This window comes from Gorilla gorilla, chromosome 9 (genome assembly GCF_029281585.2).
Source record: "Gorilla gorilla gorilla isolate KB3781 chromosome 9, NHGRI_mGorGor1-v2.1_pri, whole genome shotgun sequence".
In the NCBI taxonomy this organism is placed as follows: Eukaryota; Metazoa; Chordata; class Mammalia; order Primates; family Hominidae; genus Gorilla; species Gorilla gorilla.
In genome coordinates this window covers 10,342,301-10,356,278 of record NC_073233.2, presented here as the reverse complement: position 1 = coordinate 10,356,278, position 13,978 = coordinate 10,342,301, and the positions used below count along the sequence as shown (strand labels likewise).

Sequence of the window (13,978 nt, the reverse complement as noted above, 5' to 3'; positions counted from 1 at the left end):
GTTGTTTATTTTTTGGTACAACCAGAAAACAGTGTGGGTTATTGAATTATGGGAGGTTTTGACTGTCTTTGCTGTCAGCTTAACACTCCATAGATGGGGGTTAGTTTTTATATCCTATAATACAATGCATATTAAATGACAATATGGAGTCAGTCCTGCATTTAATGTCTTGAACATTTTAAATTACTTCTATTCCCATGTTATTTTTTAGTAGAATTGTTTCCTAAAGAAAACCACTCCTTGATCATGGCTCTCCCTGTCAGAATTGTGTGTACTCTGTAACATCTTTGGTTGTGGTAGTCCTGTTTTCCTAATCACTTGGTTACTGTGCTGTGAAAGATTAAAAATTTGAATATGTAGTATACATGCTATTCAGTTGTGAATTGGTGGGACGTATGTTAACAGCTCATCAACATGTGAACATACCGGTACTTGATAGCCTCTTAAGGACAATTTGCTTCCAAATTTTAAGCTGGAAAGTCACTGGAATAACTTTAAAAAAAAAGAATTACAATACATGGCTTTTTAGATTTTCGGTACGTATGTTAAGAATTGTGTACAAATTGAAATGTTTGTACTGATCCTCAACCAATAAAATCTCAATTATGAAAGAAAAAAATGTAAAAATCATTTTTAGTTTGCAGGCTACACGAAAAAAACAGTTTGCTGATCCCTGGACTAGATATAATAAATCCACCCTCTGCTCTGGCTTCAGGTGCTAAGGAAATCTCTCTCCCTGACAATCCCCATGAACAAATGGCAACTTCGATTCACTGCTCAGTTTTCCCTCATGCTACCATCCCTATACATGGCTTTCAAACACCCTGAGAGGATCACAAACCCAGCCAAACACTCAACAGCAGGAAAACCTCTAGGACTCCATTTCCAAAATACAACACCCACTTCAATAGACTTGGCAAAAAGAATTAGAGCTCATCACATGTTCCTTATAAATGACACTCACCTTTGGGCAGTGGTATGGGAAGAGGCTTAGGGACAAAGAATATAAGAGAATAAAACAAACTCATACCTCTCCCAAGAAGCTTCTGGCATCTAATCAACTCTAAGAGGGAGGATTTAGGCTTATGCATCAATGAGCAATACAAAATATATATACACACTGTGTGTGTGTGTGTGTGTGTGTGTGTGTGTGTGTGTGTGTGTGTCCTTAAGGACAAAATATCCTATTAAGAGTACTGTACTACACAAGAGAAGGCAGAAGAATAGTGCAGGCATTGGGAGTTCCAGAAGCCTTTGTTAAGCACCATTTGTTCTTTCATTTGCCTAACCAATATTTACTGAGTAGTTACTATGTGACAGGTCTTGTGCTGAGATCCAAGGACACACAGATTAATCAGACATATTGAAAGCATCTAGGTGAGACAGATATATAGAAGAGAGTTGGTCCTTGAAGGAAAGAACCACTGTTCTATGCAGAGGAAAGTGTTACCACTCAATCCCAAAGACAGAGCCAAGCAACTTTCTCTCCAACTCCTCCATCCCCATACTGCCTGAGACTGCACAAAGTTTTCCACTCTTAACTGATTACGCAGCTTGGTCAACATCCAGAGAAATCACAAAGCTTATGAAGTGTCACAGAGGAAAAAGAATTTCACAGATAATGTCTCGAATCACATTTCTGCCACTTACCACTGTGTCACCTAGAGCCTGTAAAATGCAAACTACCTCACAGTTACAATGTGGAGAAAAGGAGATAATTTAAGGCACAGTCCCTTACAGTGCCTGTATGTAGAAGATGCTTCATATGTGTTTGACTATTCTGAACCTAGGTCCCCTTGACAAGGGGGCTCATGCTATTTATACTGGTTTATCTGAGGAGAAACCTAGTGTCTAAGGATAAACAAGAATAAAGAATATGAGCCCCCTTGTCAAGGGACCCAGCAACTTCTAATCTTACCAGTGACTTCCCAGAGACTTCTAATCTTACCTCTGCCTCCTCGAGACACCAAGTGGCTAGATAAAAGAGGACATGCCTCTCATCAAGCCAGTGCCAAACTGCTGAGGTGTATGCCTATGTGGATCTATACCTGAGAAGGCCTGATGCATGTTGGGTACTAACAAAAAATTAGAAGAAACTGGATAACACAACAACTATAGAAATTTGCACACAGCTCTATGGTTTACAAAGGATATTTTTCAAGCCTCACATCAGCCATTGAAGGTATATGTTACTGGTGTCCCTATCTCATAGATGAAGTAACTATTCTCTAGATACTTCCCTACTTGATGTCTCCCAGAGTTGCCATATTTTTTGCCTCCTGCCTTTACTCGTTAAGTTCCCCTTTCCTGGAATGCTCTTCTTCCTTTCTTCATCTAGTAAACTCCTGCTCATCTGTAAAAACCAAGTTCCAACTTCACCTCCTCTGCAAAACCTGCTCCTGACATACCTTCAGTCAGAATTAGGGCCAGCTCTGTTTACTTCTAGCTTTTCAACTTTAGGATGAAATCCAAGTTCCTCAGTATGGCACACAAATCTGGCTACAGCCTGCCTTTCTAATCTTATTCCCAACCTCTCCCTCCCTGCCCCACTATTACATTTGCTCAAGTTAAAAGAACCACTGACCACAGATTCCCAAGGACATCATACTTGTTACTCCACATGATGTATCATGCTCAGCCCCCTCCCCATGTAAACCCCTATTCATCTCCAAAAATTCATCTCAGGCAATACCTTTTCTGGATAGTGTTTCCTGTCATCCTCAGATGGATTAACTCTTTTCTGTACTTCCAGAGCATGCAGGGCTCATCTCTTGTTACAATATCTATGGGGATTGAATATGTATTTTTTTTGCCTCAGTAATATGTGAGACCTTTGTAGGTAGTAAATTCATCTTTAATAAGAATATGCAAAGCATATCCAGCACCCAGCACATAGCACACACTAAATATGTTTGAAGAAAAAAGAGAGAAAGAAGGCAAGGAGCACATCAAAAAGTAAGAAAGATTTCAAAGGAGGTATTTATAAGTGAGGAGAAGAACACAAGAATGAATGAAAGGAAATGAAAGGAAACTCACTGAACTTAAGTGAATCAGACAATTCTTCTTAATGCTATGAAGTACAAGTACACTGAATGTGAGGCATATGCAGACACAGACATGCACAGAAGGACTTGAAAAAATACATATATAGTCAAACAAACACAAACACCAGTTAGGTCTGAAGGGAAGCAGGGCCTTGGGAGCCAGCTGCCAATTCCTCCTTAGACAGGAAGAGTCAGAAGTTTTTAATTTCTGAAGCATGGCTTTTCTCTCTCTGCTAGCTTGACCATTCCTGGCTGCTAGGTGATACCTGCATTCTGCCTACCACTCTGTGGGGCCCAGATTCTGCCTAGACTGACAGCATCTTTGGGCTGCTGATTACATTTCTGGCTCTGCTTTTACTTCCAGGTCCTGTGTCCTATACCTCAGGCCAAACCCTTTGTCCCTAACCTGCTCCTTGATCCTCAACCTCATTTATGGGCTTTCTTTCAGCCCCTACTTCCTTGGCTCAGTGTTCCTCTTCTCCCTCCACTTCTTGTCATACACAGACACATCTAAATGCAGAAAGACACATACCCACACAAGCACAAAATGATGTATACACACATACAAAAAAAATACAAACACAAAGGCACATATAGACATATACACATATATAGACATCTATACAAACAAGTCTTACAAATATATCTCATCCCTGTCATCGACAGGATTACCATCCAGAAAAGACAAAGCAGACTCAATAACAAAGAGAGGGGGAAGGAAAACAACAGCCTGCTTAGTGAGAAAGAATTTCCCTATCTGTCAAAGCAAGCCACCGTCGGGTTTTCCTGGAAACATGAGGGGTACCATCTGGGGGAGCTGCTGCCTCATCTTGTATCTGGCTAAGGTACTGGGACAGATTGCAAACTATGCCTACTCTCACTGATATGTAGCTCAGCTTGTCTGGGAACTGGTACCCTTGCCTGCGTGCTGGCTGACAATATGGATTCTGCTACACCAGTACATGTAAGATCACTGCATCCTGATTCCTCTGGAAACTCCCACAGGACCTATGCATACTACCATTACAGCCCTTAAAATGTGCTATTGTCACTGCCTGTTTATATAATTGTATCTCTCACTAGCCTAGGGTTTGTTAATGGCAAAGAGTATCTTATTTTCATCATTACTTTATAGATGAGGAAAGTGAGTCTCCAAATCACTTGGCCATATACTTAGTACATTGCAAGGTTTGGATTTGAACCCAGGTTGGACTCCAAAGCTCATGCTTAGACTTTTAAAAAGTCAAAGTCCAAATAGTTTATTCTAAAGCTATTCTAAGAAACTCACAAAAGTTAGGACTGAATGTATGAGCTGGGCCAAATAACTTGAACTCAATGGAAGTTGCGGCCTATAAACTGATGAGCCACTCCTGGTAGGTGAATTCTACAGCCACCCTATAAGTACTTACAAGGAAGAATGGGAACAGGACATTTCTTTAGCCTAAGGAGCAGGTTTCACTTGAAAAATTATGTCATTCATGGTGTCAGCTATCTCTGTTCTGTCCAAAGGGCCTGAGCAGACTTCAATCCGTGCTTTGCCTGAATTAAGAGCAGGGGGTCAGAATGTTCCAAGAAGTAGGAGACAAGATGATGACTGCACCAGGATACAGGCAGAGAACTAGAAAGAAAAAAGGCAGAGCAGTGCCTCCAAACTGAAGTCAAAGAAGAATTACTGTAGCAAAAAATATATATACCAGAAACCAATGCTGAAGTAAATTTGCATATAGTAAATTTTTTTAAGAAAGGAGAAAGAGGCTGGACACGGTTGCTCACACCTGTAGTCCCAGGACTTTAGGAGGCTAAGGTGGGCGGATCACTTGAGGTCAGGAGTTCGAGACCAGCCTGACCAACATATGAAACCCCGTCTCTACTAAAAATACAAAAATTAGCCGGGCATGCTGGCATATGCCTGTAATCCCAGCTACTCACGAGGCTGAGGCAGGAGAATCACTTGAATCCAGGAGGCGGAGGTTGCAGTGAGCTGAGACTGCGCCACTGTACTCCAGCCTGAGCAACAAGAGGAAACTCCATCTAAAAAAAAAAAGAAAGGAGAAAGAGGAGGAGGAGGAGCAGAAAGAGAAAAAGCAGCAGCAGCAGTAGCTCCAGGCTGTCAAAGCTGTGTGCAGGGAACGCAAAGAAAAGTTATGTTCAGAATTGGGTCCAGGGACCAAAAGGAGAGCTCTGCTTCTCAGGTGCCAGTATGGCCTCTGGGAGTGATATAGCAGCCATGGGAATCAGAGAGAGGCCCTGAGCACAAGGTGAATCAAGGAAAAATAAAACTAGAGCCACTTGGCTGGCTGTCTTTGACAACTCCTCACATGTAATGTCACATAGTAGGGGTCAAGAAATTGATTCAGGCCCCTGGTATATGGGTAAGAGGGAATTGCCACCAGGGTTGTCCCACAGATTCTTTGACATCTTAACTTCCCCAGAAGCAGTAGTAACTACAAAAAAGGAAAAGGAAGGAATAAAAAGAGGGAAAGAGGGAGAAATTCTCCAAAAGAGAATGCTCCAGGACTCTTCAGTCTGACATTCTCAAAAGTCATCTATACCTCCCCAGGAACTGAGGCAACCTTGCTGTCAGTTAGCTAACCACGGATCTGCTTCCAGCAACCATGGTACTTCAGACTTCAAAGCACCACTGCATCTCTATCAAAGTTGGAGGTAGGGGAAATGGAGATAGAGGCAGGGCATGGTGGCTTACACTTGTAATCCCAACACTTTGGGAGGCCAAGGCAGGCCGATTACTGGAGACCAGGAGTTCGAGACCAGCCTGGCCAACACAGAGAAACCCCTTCTCTACTAAAAACACAAAAACATTAGCCAGGCGTGCTGGTGCATGCCTGTAGCCCCAGCTACTCGGGAGGCTGAGGCATGAGAATCACTTGACCCTAGGAGATGGAGGCTGCAGTGGGCAGAGATCACGCCACTGCACTCCAGCCTGGGTGACAGAGCAAGACCCTGTCTCAAAAAAAATTAAAATTAAAAATGGAGATAGAAATCAACATGACTTTCAAAGTGCTTTTCTACAGGGCCCTAAGGATTGTTATGGGCTGGGCTACAGAAAGGCAAGCGAAAGGTGACCACCACTCCAACCAATACAGTGACACTTTTTTAAAAAACATCTTTATTGAGATTTAATTCACATACTAATTGTAGTATAAAACCCAATAGTTTTTAGTATATTCACAGAAGTATACAACTATCACCACAATCTAATTTTAGAACATTATCATCAGCCTGAGGCACATCTGAGTTACAATAACCTCAAAAATGGTTAACAATGAGCTAACTCAGTCTCTTTCCTTATGGGTTATACAGAAAAAAATTACTGTCTGTCTCAGAGATTTCTTGTAAGGATTATATGAGACAGCATATGCAAGAGTACACAGCACAAGCTTACCACATCATAGCAATGGTAGTACGAGTTAAAGAAGTAGAAATACTGCTACTATAAACTAGACCATAGGCTGGGTACTTGATATACATGATTTCATTTCATCTTTGCCATAATCTTTCAAGGTAGGAATTACTGACTAATTTGACGGTAAGGAAATGAAAGATCACAGAGTTTAAGAAAATTTTCCAGGCTGAGTGCGGTGGCTCATGTTTACGATCCCAGGATTTTGGGAGGCTGAGGTGGGCAGAGATTGCTTGAGCCCAGGAGTTTTGAGACCAGCCTGGGTAACATGGCGAAACCCCGTCTCTACAAAAAATACAAAAATTAACTGGGCATAGTGGCGTGCACCTGTAGTCCCAGCTACTCAGGAGGCTGTAGTTGGAAGATTGCTTGAGCCCAGGAGTTTGAGGCTGCAGTAAGCTGTGAGCATGCCACTGCACTCCAGGCTGGGTGACAGAGCAAGACTCTATTTCAAAAAAAAAAAAAGAAAGAAAAGAAAAGAAAAAAGAAACAAAAAGAAAAGAAAAGAAAGAGACAGAGAGAGAGAGAAACTTTCCAAAGTCAAACAACTAATAATTGGCAAAAGTATACCTGAAACTATCATCTTTCTTGCTTTATAAGTACATACTTTTGCTCTACTACATAGCCTTTGGGCATTCTCAGTGTTTTCCTTTTTTTCTTCACTTGTGCTCCTATAGTATGTGTTATTCTTAAAGTCTTTCCTACCATTTTAAGTACAGTAATCTTACCTCCATCCAGATTCTGCACGATTCATAACATAGGGCAGAAGGGTAGGGAAGAAGGTCACAGAGGAGATCAGACGTATAGGTCATATACTAACATATCTAGAGCCCAGACTGTAGCAACTCCAGAAAAACAACCCAACACTGACTTCAGCTTTTATCCTGACAGGGAACTCACAAGTCCAAAGCACTCTGTCCCCAGTACCATTGACCAGCCCACTCTGTACTCCTCCTTTGCACTAGAGAAACAATTTAAAGGGCATAAAACAATAAGATAGTATCTTTGTTTTCAAATTCAAAATTCAAAAAAACCTCAACTCAGCACCCTTATGAGAAAGGTCCTGAACCAAACACAATGTTATGAGAAACAGCAATGAATAAAACCTAGTTCATGACCCCTAAAGGAACTCAAAATCTGGTAGGACAGTTAAGGATGGACCCAATTACAATACAGAACAGAGCAACATGACAAACATAAGGTTCATGCCAAGTACTCTCGAACATGAGAAAGGATTACTTCCCACTGTAGGAGAACAAACAAGATTTCTCGGATTGGCTGGGCGTGGTGGCTCACGCCTATAATCCCAGCACTTTGGGAGCCCGAGGCAGATGGATCACAAGGTCAGGAGTTCAAGACCAGCTTGGCCAACATGATGAAAGAGAGCCTGAGGCAGAAGAATCATTGGAACCTGGGAGGCAGAGGTTGCAGTGAGCCGAGATCACACCACTGCACTCCAGCCTGGGCGACAGAACAAGACTCCGTCTCCAAAATATATATATATATATATTTCTTGGATGAAGCAACATTTAATCTAGGCCAGTAGTTCTCAACAAGGGGCAGTTTGAAAACTGACAACTGACAATAGTAACTGGCAATATTTTTGGTTGTCAAACTGGAAGGGGGAAGGGGAAAGGTTTGCTACTGGCATCCAGTATGTAGAGGCTAGGAATGCTAGTAAACATCCTACAATGTACAAGACAGCTCCCCACAACAAAGAACTATCTGGCACAAAATATCAATAATGCTGAGGTTCCGAAACCCTGATCTAGGCCTTGGTGGACAAATGAAATTTCTTTTTCCTTTTGTTTCTATTTGGTTTTTTGTTGTTGTTGTTGTTGTTGTTTTATTCCAGGCATTGCACTGAAATGTGTGGGTTTTTTTTTTTTTTAAAGAGATGGGGTCTTGTTATGTTGCCCAGCCTGGTCTAGAACTCCTGGCCTCAAGCGATCCTCCTGTCTCAACCAAGTAGCTGAGATTATAGGCATGAACCACCAAACCTGGCTTGATTTTTACAGGCAAAGTGGGAAGCAGAAAAATGCCAGGATAAGGATTTATCTGGAACAGGGGCACAGTGATAAGATATGAAGAGCAAGTTTGGGGTGGCTATAGCATAGAGTAAGGAAATACAGTATAACATGAACTAGCAGCATGAGCTAAAGCCAAATGGTGGGAGCATTGAAGGACAGACCAGAGTTTAGATTAATTAAACAAGCAAAAGTAAGCCACTCATTCATAGTTTTATCATCTCTAAAATGGAGTTAATAACACCTAGTTCACAGAGTGGTTAAGGATTAAACAAAACTTTATATGTAGTCAGCTTGGCTTGGCACATGGTAGAAGTAATCTGATGAGTTGTGCTTTAATAATGCCAGTATTAGTGCAGGAACACAAAGTTATAGACAAAACAATACAATCAAAATCATTAGGGCACAAAGCAAGGCAATTTCTAATTAAGTGCTAAATCGAGTGATAGAGACTATGTACTATGGGAGTTAGTATTGAGATGAGGAAGATCAGTAGGAATGGGAAAGTCAGGGAAGGTTCATATAAAATGAAGCTGGCACATTCCAGAGGACAACTAAGATTGATACAGACAGGGCTAGGAGTGCAGGGAGGGGCACAAGAGGTTAATTCCAGGTAAGGAGAACTACCTGAGCAAAGAAAGGGGACTGGAAATAAACATAAAATGTTTATAAGACAAAGAAGATTGGAGCCAGACCACAGCGGCAGGAGGTATGTCTAGAGAATTAACAAACATAGCCAAGGTGCAGTGGCTCTCACCTGTAATCCCCAGCAACTCGGGAGGCTGAGGTAAGGGGTTGCTTGAGACCAGGAGTTCAATACAAGACTTGGCAACATAGCAAGACCCTGTCTCTACAAAAATAGTTAGCCTAGTGTGGTGGTGCACACCTGTAGTCCTACCTACTTGGGAGGCTGAGGTAGAAGGATCATTTGAGCCCAGGAGCTCAAGGCTACAGTGAGCCATGATTGTGCCACTGCACTCCAGCCTAGAGGACATAGCAAGACCCTGACTCTTTTAAAAATATATTTCAATGAAAAACAAAGAAAAGAAAGGCTAAAATCGGATTTAAAGAGATGGAGTGGTAGGTACAGGAAGTTAAAGGAAACAGGAAAAGGAAATCATGCAGGAGACACAGAACCCAAATGTAGGTTAGGAAGATCACCGGCAGCATGTACAACATGGGCTTTCTGGGAGAGACCAGAGGCAGAACACTTAAGGGTTGTCTACAGCTATCTGAATATAAGAAAGTGAGGCCCAGAGCACAAAAGGGAATACAATTATTATTAATTATGGTAATAACATCTGCAAATAACCCAGCTACTTAATCTTCATCTAATTTGGCCCATATTAACCACAGCACTGGGCTTCCTACTCTGTCCGTATATACTACTACCTATAAAGTCCAAGTTCCTCCTGGCACTTTAGATATTGCAAGTGAACCTGCTGACTGCTCCCCTCAGAGTTTAGCTCCCTTAGCTCTGATTCTGTTTGGGGTGGCTATAGCATAGAGTAAGGAAATACAGCATAACATGAACTAGTAGCATGAGCTAAAGCCAAATGGTGGGAGCGTTGAAGCCAAATGGTGGCATCGGGAACCTGATGCCAGCTTCCCGAACTCTCACAGCCTCCCAGGACCTAGCATGCCTCTGGATGGGACAATGAAAAAAATAGAAAACAAGTCTATTTCTACCCCCACTAAACTCTAAACAGGTCTCATGACATTTCTACTCTGTCACTCAGGCTGGAGTACAGTGGCACAATCCCGGCTCACTGCAACCTCCGCCTCCCTGGGGTTCAGGTGATTCTCATGCCTCAGCCTCCCGAGCAGCTGGGATTCTAGGCACCTGATACCAACCCCAGCTAATTTGTGTATTTTTAGTAGAGACGGGGTTTCACCATGTTGGACAGGCTGGTCTCAAACTCCTGACCTCAAGTGATCCACCCGCCTTGGCCTCCCAAAATGCTGGGATTACAGGCATGAGCCACCGTGCCTGGCCCAAAAGCCAGACCTTTTTAAAAGTACACAGGCGCCGGGCGTGGTGGCTCACACCTGTAATCCCAGCACTTTGGGAGGCCGAGGCGGGCGGATCACCTGAGGTCAGAAGTTTGAAACCAGCCTGACCAACATGGAGAAACCCCGTCTCTACTAAAAATACAAAATTAGCCAGGCGTGGTGGTGCATGCCTGTAATCCCAGCTACTCAGGAGGCTGAGGCAGGAGAATCGCTTGAACCTGGGAGGCGGAGGTTGCAGTGAGCCGAGATAGTGCCATTGCACTCCAGCCTGGGCAACAAGAGCGAAACTCCGTCTCAAAAAAAAAAAAAAAAAGTACACAGGCATATGTAGGAGGCTGGGTGAGCTGCCAGAAAAGTTGTAGTCCCTATAAATGTGTGATCCTGCTTTATCATGCCCTCCCTCTTAATATCAACCACTTAAGTGAAAACAGAACTACCTCTGCCTCCTACAGTGTCCTGGCCCTAGTCAAGTTAGGCACACTGCTGGGAGTGGCTCCCATGGCCAAATGCTGTGGTGCCATGGGATGGTGATAGAGCTGATATGGAATTTTGCTATACAAGCCAGCCCTCACTATTGTACCCTCATGTTGAGGGAGAAAAAAACATGGCTTTAGCACCTATCACGTACCAGGCATTGTGCTAGGGGCTTTACATACATTAATGTCTCACAACATCCCTCCTCAAATAGCTTAAAAAAAAAATCAAGGCTCAGAAAGGTAAGGTTATTTGCCTAAAGTTGTATAGCCAGTAAGTGGCAAAGCCAAGTTTTGAATACAGGCTTGTTTGCATCAAAATATATGTTCTTTCTGATGATAACGTAAAAACTTTAATTGAGCCTCTTCTATGTGCCAGGCATTGTATTAAGTGCTTTACATGCATTATTCATTTAATATTTGCAACAACTTCATGAAAAGCCTACTACTATTATTACTCCAATTTCTAATGAAGAAACTGAGGTGGAAAGGGATTATGTAACTTCTCTAAGTTTCCACAGCTGGAAGAGGCAGAACGGAGTCTGTATGATTCCAGAGCATAAGCTCATAACCCTGTGTTATACTTCTATACCAGACACCACAGACACTAACAGAAGTCATAAGCAGATCTTGTAGCTTCCTGGATTCATACTGCTACCTACTCATCCTTATCCCCTAAAATGTGTGATCACACCCTTGCTAAGACTCCCATAGCAGAATGATAGCATTCTGCTATAGCAATATTGGTCAGTCATTCAACACAGTGATTAAGCATATATTCTATAACAGACTTTGTTGGGCACTGGGGAAAAGAGAGACAAACAAGATAAGAGCAGTTCTTTCCCTAAAGGGGCTCAAAATACATCAGACAAACATTAAAATACAGCTGTCAGGGGCCAGGCATGGTGGCTCATGCCTGTAATCCCAGCACTTTCGGAGATGGAGGCAGGCAGATCACCTGAGGTCAGAAGTTCAAGACCAGCATGACCAACATGGCGAAACCCCATCTCTACTAAAAATACAAAAATTAGCTGGGTGTGGCAGTACGTGCCTGTAGTTCCAGCTACTAGGGAGGCTGATGCAGGAGAATCGCTTGAACCCAGGAGGTAGCGGTTGCAGTGAGCCAAGACTGTACCACTGCACTCCATTCTGGGTGACAGAGTGAGACTCCATCTCCAAAAAAAAACAACTGTCAGGCTAGGCGTGGTGGCTCACATATGTAATCCCAGAACTTTGGGAGGCTGAGGCAGGAGGATTTCTTGAGCCCAGGAGTTCAACACCAGCCTAGGCAACATAGTGAGACCCTATCTAAGAAAAATACAACTGTCAGATGCTAGTTGATTTCCTGGATATATAGAGGAAAAGAGAAAAGGGAAAGTAGCGAGTATTCACTGAGCTTGAATTACGTGTCAGGTACTATGCTGGGAACTTTTAAAAAATTAACATATGATGAAATTTAACTTTTTGGCGCATAGTTCCATGAGTTTTAATACATATTTATTAATAGATTCATGTAACTGCCCTGCAATCTGGACACAGAACAGTTAGGCCATTACTCCCAAAAACTTCCTCCATGCTTTCCCCTTGTAGTCAAACCCTCCCCTACACTAATAACCCCTGATAACCACTGACCTAGTCTCCATCCCTATAGTTTTGCCTTTCTCAGAATGTCATATAAATAGAATCACATAGTATGTAATTTTTTGAGACTGTTTTCTTTCCCTCAGATAATGCCTCTGAGATTCACATATGTTGTGTATATTAGTAGTTCATGCCTTTGTTTTGCTTTTTGTTTTTGCCTTTTGTTTTTGCTTTTCCCCACAGGTGTTCATCCAAAAAATCCATGCCTTTATATTGCTGAGTAGTTTTCCATAGTCTGTTTATCCGTTCATACATTGAAGGACATTTGGGTTATGTCCAGTTTTTGGCAATCACAAATAAAGATACTATAAACATTCATGTACAGGTTCTACTGTGAATACAAAGTTTCATTTATTTATAGGGTAAATACCTAGAGGAAGAATTGCTGGGACATATATTTAACTTTGTAAGAAACTGTGAAACTTTTCCAGACTGGCGGTATCATCTTGCATTCCCATCAGCAAGAGTTCCAGTGGCTCTTCCTCCTCGTCCAGGACTTGATATTGTCCATTTTTTATTTTTAGCCATTCTAACAGGCATGTGGTGATACCTCATTATGGTTTTAATTTGCATTTCCCTAACGGTTAATAATATTGAGTATCTTTTCATAGCTTATTAGCCATCCATATATCTACTTTGAAGTCTCTGTTCAAATCTTTTCCCATTTTTTATTAAATGGTTTATTTTCTTCTTCCTTCTTCCTTCTTCCTTCTTCTTCTTCTTCTTTTTTTTGAGGCAGAGTCTCACTTTGTTGCCCAATCTGGAATGCAGTGGTGCGATCTCCACTCACTGCAACCTCCGCCTCCCGGCTTCAAGCGATTCTCCTGCCTCAGCCTTCCCAGTAACTGGGATTACAGGCACGTGTCACCACACCAGCTAATTTTTTTGTATTTTTAGTACAGAGAGGGTTTCGCCATGTTGGCCAAGCTGGTCTCAAACTCCTGACCTCAAGTGATCTGCCTGCCTCAGCCTCCCAAAGTGTTGGGATTACAGGCATGAGCCACTACCACACCTGGCCTGGCTTATTTTCTATTGTCGAGTTTTGAGAATTCTTTGTGTTGGGAACTTTAAACAGCACTTTTCTCACTTAATCCTGACAACAACGCTGCAATGGTAGGAATCATTAACTACCACTTTACCCTGAGAAAACCAAAGGGAAAGTCACTAGACTACTATAATCTGATCACAGTTCTGCCTAATTTCAAAGTTTTCTTATCACTTAATCACCTGTGACATACAGATCACTAGAACGCAAGCTCCCTAAAAGCAGGGATCTTATCTGTTTTGTACACTGTGGAATCCCTAGCCTTCGAATAGTGCCTGGCTTTAATACGTATTAAATAAGAATTTGTTTAATGA

The 13,978-nt window shown here is 42.2% G+C and overlaps 1 protein-coding gene across 5 annotated transcripts in view; it reads right to left on the bottom strand.

The window, feature by feature from the left end:
- STIM1 (stromal interaction molecule 1) overlaps positions 1–13,978 on the bottom strand; it is a 238,412-nt gene that overhangs the window by 103,831 nt on the left and 120,603 nt on the right. The gene's annotated exons all lie outside the window — the stretch shown is intronic.